Source organism: Octodon degus, unplaced genomic scaffold, assembly GCF_000260255.1.
Source record: "Octodon degus isolate 3935 unplaced genomic scaffold, OctDeg1.0 scaffold00002, whole genome shotgun sequence".
NCBI lineage: Eukaryota > Metazoa > Chordata > Mammalia > Rodentia > Octodontidae > Octodon > Octodon degus.
Window position 1 is genome coordinate 23,848,203 of NW_004524578.1, and position 9,083 is coordinate 23,857,285.

The 9,083-nt window shown below is 52.9% G+C and overlaps 1 protein-coding gene across 2 annotated transcripts in view; it reads right to left on the reverse strand.

Moving 5' to 3' along the window:
• Positions 1-6,852, reverse strand: part of Cemip (cell migration inducing hyaluronan binding protein) — a 146,021-nt gene extending 139,169 nt beyond the window's left edge. The window contains exons 1-2 of one of the 2 annotated variants that reach the window (XM_023710868.1): positions 6,075-6,137; positions 4,703-4,879 (exon numbers count right to left, since the gene is read on the reverse strand). The gene's annotated coding sequence lies outside the window, so the exon portion shown is untranslated. Of the gene's footprint in view, positions 1-4,702; positions 4,880-6,074; positions 6,138-6,725 lie in introns of those variants that run through there. The other variant, XM_004623342.2, reaches the window with a different exon arrangement.
• Between the last annotated feature and the right edge of the window lie 2,231 nt (positions 6,853-9,083).

The following is a 9,083-nucleotide window of genomic DNA, read 5'->3' on the forward strand; positions in this document are numbered from 1 at the left end:
AGAGAGAGAGAGAGAGAGAGAGAGAGAGAGAGAGAGAGAGAGAGAGAGACCCTGCTGAGCCCATCAGGAGGCCCCAAGAAGCCCCAAACAGCTTCTCCTCCTGGAGAGAAACACTCTGTGGGGTCCTCACACATCAGGATGCCTTCGAAGGCAGTGGTGCTCCTGGCCCCTCTGCACTGTCCTCTGAAATCTTCATGGCTGTGCTGAGCTGGCACTACCAGGCCCCTTTCTGGACCAGACCAGGATCTTCCATCAGCAAGACAAGCTCCGTTCCAAGGTGCCCCACTCAAGGCATGGATCCCTACTTTGGAAGAACTTTACAGGGGCCCCACAGAAACCACCCCTGTGACCTGCAGCCCAGCTCTTTCAGTCTGATCCACCTTCCTCGAACTCCCCTTCAAGCCTTACTTTCAAAACCTTCCAAATGTGACAACATTCCTCAGATAGAAACATCTGCAAGGTCCTGCATAGAAAGTGTTGACTCCTATAGCCTGGAAATAGATGATCATTTTTTTTCTTTTCCTTAGCAGCTTTTACAGAACCTGAAAAGTCCTAGGACGTTTAAGATGGATTGACAAGATTGAAAATAAAAAACCTATTTTTGCAAGATGCCCACAGCTCTGCTTACCTCTGCTTACCCCAGCGCAGAGTTTTCCGAACGAGCACCTGCTGCAGATCCCTCCCCTCTGGTGGGCCTTGCGCCCCAGCTTTGTCACATTATCACACAGAAATAGCTCTGGTTGTGGTCTTTAAAAATTGTTGGCACACAAGAAACAGCAAGACCTCAGAATATTGAAAAGACACAGCAAGAGAGATGAAAATAAAACTAAGATAACAACACTATTCCTGTGACTGCCAAAAGCAAAACGAAATGCTCAGAGACAAAGGTTTTCCAGCTGCATGCTGGGAGCCCAAGCAGCCCCCACGGAGCTCTTCGGGCTCCTCAAGACAAAGACCCAGCCTTACCTCTAACCACAACTGCTTTCTCCTTGCCTTATAAACAGGATTTAGACAGATTTTGTTGGAACAAAGCATTTTAGGGTTGAGGTAATTTTTAAACCACTGATCTAGGAGACTGAAGGCGCCTTAGAGCTACAACTGCCCAAAAGGACTCACCTTTCTCTATACGGCCTGAAGTCTGCAAGGGTAATGGGGAGTCCATCCTGCAGGATGTAAGGCTCCTGATCCTGTCTTTTTTTTTTTCCGGAACCAGGGATTGAACTCAGGCCTTTGCACTTGCAAGGCAAGCACTTATTCTACTGAGCCACCTCCCTGGCCCCTCCTGATCCTTTCTGCAGGCCCAGCTCTCTGTGGCAATGCCTTCTGATGTCAGTCTCCATGTCCTACCTTTGCCTAAGTTCAGACTTCCAGAAACTTCTGTTAATCCACCCAGACCTACCCACTCCTTCTCCAGGAGGCTTCTGGAATCTCTACTGGCTGAATTATATCAGCAAGAGGAGCCCTGACCTCACCTGTGTCCCTCTGCCCTGCTTCCCCTACACTGTTAGGTGCCTTTAATGTTTGTCATCCTGGTAGAGAAGAGGACCTCCAATTCAATGCTGCCTTCCCAGGGGCTAATTCAGAGCCTGCCACATGGATGATCAAAAACATGTACTCTATTTTCGGCTCCTGTGCGTGTGGTGGATAATGGAATTCAGCTGCACACCTGCAGCCCAGTTCCCAGAATACATTTGGGATGGCCAAGAATGTGACGGTGGGGGCTGGGGAAGATAACTCACCTTAAATTTCATCTTCAGGTTAAAAAAAAATATGTGATCTATTCAAGTCAAGAAGCATTGTTTAAATGTAAACATGCATTCTCAGTGTCTGGGAGCAGAGTTAGATGAAATTCCCCAAGTGATCTCTTAATACCACCAAAATTGCACTCAAATGCCTCTGCCAGGCAAAGATAAATTGCCACTTGCACAATGGTCTTGCACTTTAAAGTAACTCGGTCCGGAAAGCTTTGAAAATTTATTACAACAGGGGAAAGGGAAAACTTAAAGCAGTTTGAGATATTTAGTCTGCTGATAAGACGGCTTAGGAAGGACAATAATTATCTGCAAGAATTTGAAGGGTCATTAAAAGGGTGCAAGCCGACAGGGCACCATTAACCCAGATGTCAGAAAGTAACTTACATGACACCAAAATGAGTTAGAGTCACAATCTCAGAAAGTCAATAGTGAAGAAGAAGATCCTCACTACACAAAGGAAGTATCAGATAGGAGCTTACTAGACGCGTAGACCTGTGAGCGACCTGCAGCAGCCAAACCAGAGCTATCCCTTAACCAGCCAGTCCCTGGGGCTTGTTTGTACATTCAGGTCTAGGAAGCACAGTCCATACTTTAAACAGGTAAAGAAACAGAAGAGCACAGGAACCAGAGAACCTGCTCAAGCAATGGCAGCTGGTCCAGGGGGAGAGCACAGTAACAGCGGCTGTCACTTTTCACCCAGTCTCCAAGGGACACTCCAGTGGCTCCCCCCCTTTCCTGACTGGCTGGCCACAGAAAGAAAGCCTGTGTCCTGTGCTCAAAGCTACAGCACCATCCACAGTCCCATGGGCTGGGTCTGTGTCTTCCAGCTATGTAGACTCAGGCCAGAAGCATGAACCCCAGTGCCGACAGGGCCCCAGGCAACAAGCAAAGGAGGCTAGAAGCCCTTCTCCTACATGCAGCCTAGAAGTGGAGAGAGCAGTGGGTGCTCTCCATGCTGGAATCACTGGGCTGTGGACCCACCTTCCCATAGCAGACAACACCCAATGGAAGATAGCTGTGGAAAAGAGCAATCTAGAGTTTTCAAAAGCTATTGTCTGGTCTGCACACTTTAAACTCCAGTTGTACCTAAACCCAGCTGCTCTTGCGCAAGACTCAGAGCTCAGCTATTTCCCAATGCAAGGAGACAGGTTGTCCAGGCTGCAGAAGGGCCCTGCATGAGAGGCCCTCAGCCAGGAGGGAAGCAGCATGGGATGGGAAGGGTGCTTTCCAGCTGCTGGAGCCACAGAGCCAGAGCTGGGCCCTGGGAAATACCAGGAACAGGGGTGCCACACTCCCTCTGGGTGCTCATTGTGCTTCCTGACACCCCAGGATCTAGGTGGGCAGCAAATGTATATTTGATGGCATTTCTCTGTATGTCGTCTCCCTTCCAAAGACCCCAGCTAGAACAAAACCTGCCACAGGGCAGACTGAGAAAAAGTGGGGCTGTGAGACCTATCGGAGAGGGAGGTCCAAGAGAGTAGGGAGTAGCTGCACAGAGAGATGCAGACATCAGGAAGCCACCAGAATAGCCATCATGCTTCCCAAATGTGCAGAGTCCACATTCACCAGACTTTCGGGAGCAGAGCCATAGACTCAACTGAACAGCTGGCAACACAGTAAAAGAGACTGAGGCAAAGAGAAGTCTCCCCCAGAAGCCATGACCATTCCTACTCCCAACCTCCCACCAATCCAACCAGAAAACGAAATACAGATCTGATCCTTTGCAAGTCACTGTTCAAAGGAGACTGAAACTGCCAGCATAACACGATTTTTAAAAAATAAAGCATTAAGGAGACAGCTGATGCATAGCCCAATCAGACCAAACACCTGGACGTTGGCCGCCATGTACAGTGTCTCCCAGACTTTTCAGAGATAGGAGATCTTGTGGATGCAGCCCACGAGCATAACTTTATTCCCTTTTAGGAACCCACCTTACATGCTTGCGTTTCTCTCTTGAGCTATAACTGTGAAAGCAAAATGCATTCAATCCATCAAGCAGTGCTGCTCTGCCAATACCACAGAAGGAACTAAAAGGGAGTCATTGCCACAGCAGGCTTCAAAGGGGGCTGAGAATGACAGAGCTCAGCCTTTTCATGCTGCTGGCCGTCCTCACTGAATGCCACTCCTGACATTTGATCTGTCTGTCCTGGGGACTCAATACTACCGCAACTGACTAGCTGTCACAGGACCCACGCAGAGCTGCTTTCTTCTGCTCCACACTTCCTCCCCGCATGGGCCCTGCCCTCCAAAACTGGTCTACGCTTCAATCATTTTCTTACCAGAAAGCCTTGAGGCTGGAAACTGGAATCTGCGTGGACTTCAGCTCAGCCATGGGCCCAGATCCTCCTCCTGCTCTAGTCACGTCACCAGTAGATGAAAGCCCCAGAAATGCCCCAGAATCAAATCATCCTTCAGTTCAGCTTCCAGAGGGAGGAAGCAAAGAGTCCTTCTGACCTATTAAGGGGAAAAAGAATGAAAAGCTAAGGCTACAGCATGTGAGACTAGCAGAAATACACATATGTGAAAATATACTATTGGAGAAAAACAGCTAACTAGAAGACTGAGTCCTTTATAATTGCACTATCCCAGCTTCCATGGTGTCACTTACTAAATTTCTACAGACAGAACTCTCCAATGTAGACCTCTAGAGGACTTCTGTGATCACGTGTGCTGTTCAGGATTTCATGCTTTGGCTAGACTCAACATAAAGTGTTGTACTTCTTGCAGGATAGTGGCCACTCTGAGATCTCCCAGATGCCCCTGCCTGGTATGTTAACTCACACTTCATCCTAGAGAACTGAGCTCTGGCAGCTGCTCTGTAATGACTCTCATGAACACCTCATCCCCAGCCAGACAAGGAAGTCTCCTGAAATGCCTTCTTCTAAGAGAAAGATCCTGAACAATCCACTGAATGTGAGGGCTGTGATAACACTTTGAAAGCGACTTACTTTGTTCCCTCCAAGTGGTACAAGCAGGAAAGACAGCTGACTGATGTGTTGCTCATAAAAATCCTTTCATTATCTTGAAGTGTGAATGTTGTTGGCATTGTGATCAATTTCAGCCTTTTCACCACCCCATCAACAGGTTCTTGAATGTGAACTTTGGTAGAGACGAAGATGGAATCCCTACTGAAGAGTGAGCAGGTTAGAAGAGAGGGCAGAGGGCTGGCAGCCCAGTTCTGGAGAAATTACACAGCTGCCTTTAAAAGACACCCCCTAGCAGCCTGGCTGCAAGAGATGGCTCGGCGCTTAGCACTGGGTTCACAGCCTTGCAGTGTGCCCATGAATTCTCCCTGCAGAGGTACAAGGTGGGCCATCCTATCCCATCTTATTCACACAGACGCAGGCCCAAGAGTTTAACTGACATTTTTTCTTCCTCTGTTCAGGCCTGCCTCAATCACACACAGAACTTGTCCATTGCAGTTTAAAATACAGGATGCACCAGAAGAAAGGTCCCCTCCCATGCTGTTTCTCACCAGAGGGAGTTGTGTCACTTGGTGCACAGATGAACCCGCTCAGGTTTTCTCACTGTTTCCAAGTAACCAACGTGAACAGCTCTACAGGGCCAGCAAGGCGCCTCTGGGAGGTGCTTTAAGAGCATTTTGCACTTTATAGGAAACCATAAGGACCAGAAAACATCATGGTTGCTTTTGCAATTGCATTCAAGCACACAATTGTAAATTCATTCCTTTTGAGTTCTTCTCTGTTTGTGTTATTCACCCTGAAATTAATATATTCCCCTCCCCAACAGCACATTTATTAATCAGTTCAGTAAGACAGAATATATGACCCTATGTCCTACACAGAAACGTCTGGCATCCTTCCACTGCTTGGGTCAGATACTTGAGGCTCACACCTTCAGCAGCCCGAAGGGTTCTTACTGTGTCACAGAAAAGCCCAGGAAAGCCCAGGTGACACCTCAAGGTGCTGCACAGTCTGCTATGGGCTGGGGAGGGAGGACAGAGCACAAGCCACCTCCTGAGTGGTTGATGATGCGTAGGGACCGAATACCGGAATACCGAAGCGCCCGCAGACCGTCGGTCCCTTTCACCATCCCAGCGCTCCAGTGCCCCGCCTCCCGGGGACAGCGAGTGACTCCACAGACCCAAGGCCACAGACCCGCGTGGAGGAAGTGGCTGGGAGCTGTCCATGGTGGCGCAGCGCCTGGCACGCAGAGAGCCGCCGGCTCCCGCCCCGGGCGGGCCGGGAACGCGCTCCAGACCACAGCGGTGGAGAGACTGCCGGGCTCCCCGCTCGCGATGGGGTTGAGCCAGGCTCTGGCGCACACTTCAAATGTTTAGCTTGGAAAGGGATCCCTTACCTGCGCAGCGTTGCTCGGGTCGCAGGACTCAGAGACTCGAGCCTCGGAGCCGGTGGCTGGTGCGCCTCGACCCTCCTCGCCTCGCGCCGGCCCACTACGACGTCGGCTTCGTTCCCCTGGCGGCGAGCTGGATTCCAGCCACGACCCTGGCTGCGCCCCGCTGGGACACTGTCTTTCCGCTTCACCCGAGGCCACCGTCCTGCCAGCGATCTTTAAGTCTCCCCGCGCTGTCTGGCTTAGGGTGGCAGCCTGAGTACCAGCAGGGCCCCTGAGGCCACCGACGTCCTGCGGTGCCCGCGCGGCGCGGGGAGGCGGAGGGGATGCGCGGAGCCCGAGTGGGAGCAGACCTGTTGCAGCCGCGAGCCCGTGAGCACTCGCAGCACCCGGCTGGGCTTGGATGGAAGGACCTGGACCTCCTTCCGAAGGAGATGAGGCAGGCTGGGCCCCTTCCCCGAGGGGTGCGCTCTGCTGGAGACTCGGCGCCCCGATAACTGCCGCTCACATAGGACCCCGGGTTCATGATGACCCGTGAAGGACAGCAGCAGACTCACGGACACAAGGACAGACGGACGGCACGACTCTGGGGTCCAGTAGGAACCGTGCGAGGGACGCGGGACTCCCCACCCGGCCCGGTCACCCAAGCCCTCTTACCTCCCGGCCGGTGGCCAACGTAGTACGGTGCCTCGAAGGAGCAAGCGCAGAGATCGACGTGACAGGTACAGCAGAGTCGGTCTGGATAGTGGGATTCGGACCCCGGCTTCGGTGGCGCCGCGATCCAGCTCCGCTTGCGCTCTCCGAGGCCAGCCAGGACTCGGCTTTTATGGCAGAGCTGTTAACTTGGCCCCGCCTCTGCCCCGCCCCCGACGCCGGGCCGGGAGACCAGCCCTACCCTCGGCTACCGGGAGAGGGCGCTGGAGCCCGAAGGAGGGGAGAACAGCCTGCCTGGGCTGCGGGGTCACAGGAGGCAGGCAGCTTTGAGTCTCAGAATTCTTTTCGTTCTGAACTCATGCCCCCTCAGAGACATAGCTCAGCACTCCTCCGAAAGGAAGATGAGACCATGGTCTGGAACTGGAGTCCGACATGCCAGTGGGCCTCAGGCTTCACATCAGGAGAGTGGGTCTTCCCAGGACTGATAAGAAGATGTTGACCAGCTCAGGGAAGTATGGGCACCGGCCCAAGCAGGCCCTCACGAAGCTGGGGTGCCAGGACTGGGCGCCTCTGCATCAGAGATGTGCCTCCGTTCTCAAGATCAAGGCCAGAAGGAGCAGCTAGTGACTGTCCCAGCTGGGGTAAGAGCACCCTTGAGAAGAGCCAACAATCTGGAGTCCACATGGCCATTATTTTGCTGTTTGACTTCTCAATAACCACTTCCTTTCTGGGCCTCCAGGTGGTTTGGGGTTTTCCCTGGCTTTTTTTTTTTTTTTTTAAACCAGAAATCAAACTCAAGACCTTGTGCTTGTCAGGCAGACACTTGAGCTGCTGAGCTATATCCCTGGCCCTGGTATTTTTGTTTTAACTTGGAAAATGTGGGTTTGGTTACCAGCTATCTTCTGTCCCTCTTCCTGAAGCTTCTCCCAAGCCTGTCTCCAGGTAGCTGCAGGCCCTTGACAGTGTCCTGTAGACACCAGCTCAACCTGAGCCTGGGCAGTGCTCACAGGCTTGGGAACAGATAGATGGGCCTTGGTGACAGCCTGGAAGACTTTGGCCATGTCCTGAGCTGGGTCCCCTCCAGAGCCTGGGAGCGCAGCCCTCACTCCTAGCCCTGTCTGGAAGCTGGGCTTAGTCTTCCTAGAGGGAATGACCAGGAGTCTGCCCTTCCTAGCTTTCCTCAGAAATAACCACAGAGCTCAGGACAGGCTATGTGCCCTGCCTTCCTCTCTAGCTAGGCACTTTGCTCCTCCCCAGAAAAGGTCGCCTGGGCCTCACACCCTTCCTGGCTCCTTTACTTCCTTAGGAAACCCCAGACAGGGGACCCCCGCCCTAGCCTTGCTGAAGGACAGGCAAGGGCCTCCTTTGCTCCAGCAGGGATAGAAGACCACATGCTGTGAGCCTGGAGCTGGGCTTCAGTGCTGAAGACAGACCGGCCCAGGGACAAGGTGGAGACTGAGTCACCCTTCATGCTGCACGTGTCCCCTGGTACTGCAGGCCAGTGCTCTGGAGGAAGGCAATGGCCACAAACTGCAGACAAGCGCCTGTGTAGTCTGTCTGTGCTCAGGACGACCACAAGCTCTTGTGGAGGATGGGTTTGTGGGTCATTCTTTCTGGATGAGTACTAGTGGCCTTACTGCCTACTGGAAGTCCAGAGTCTCACCAGTGTAGACCATAGCTGCTCAGAAAAGGGAGCTGTTAGCTTCCTGGTGCTCCCAAGGATTCCCTGCAAAGACTTCAGAGAAAGATGTGGTTGCCAGGGTGCCACCTGCTGCCAAGAGCTACCCTTCATCTCACCCACTCTCCACTCCCTGCTGTGTGCTATGCAGCACCTGTCTGCTCCCTGTGGCTGCAGGATGTCCAGGTCTGCCTTAGAGGCTGCTGGTCGGATCCCAGCCCACCCCTCACAGCTAGGGTCACCAGGCTCCACGTGCTGATCCGCACAACCAACCCTGTGTTCACAGCAGGAAGCAAGGAGAGCTGTAAAGTAGATGCTGCAAACCTTGCAGTTTGAGGCAGACCAGCAGAAAGGAAGATCTCAAGCATGTCCACCCTGGGAACCTCTGGGAGATCCGTGAGTAAATCCACATTCCACCGATAGGCGTCGCCCTTGCACACAGAGCCAGAGACCGGCACCAACGTTCCAGCCCAAGGTGGGTCTCTGGGCTTGGTCTCGCTTTCCTAGGATGCAGGTGGAGGCACCCAGTGAGGGGAACGCAGGGTGGAGGCCTCCATTTCTCCCGGGGGCAAAGTTCTGCACAGGGCCTTGGAGCAGGCAGTGCTAGGACACAACTCGAGACCTGGGAAGGCGGACCCCTTGGCCTCTGGCTCCTCACACACTGGTCGTCACAGGGCACAGCC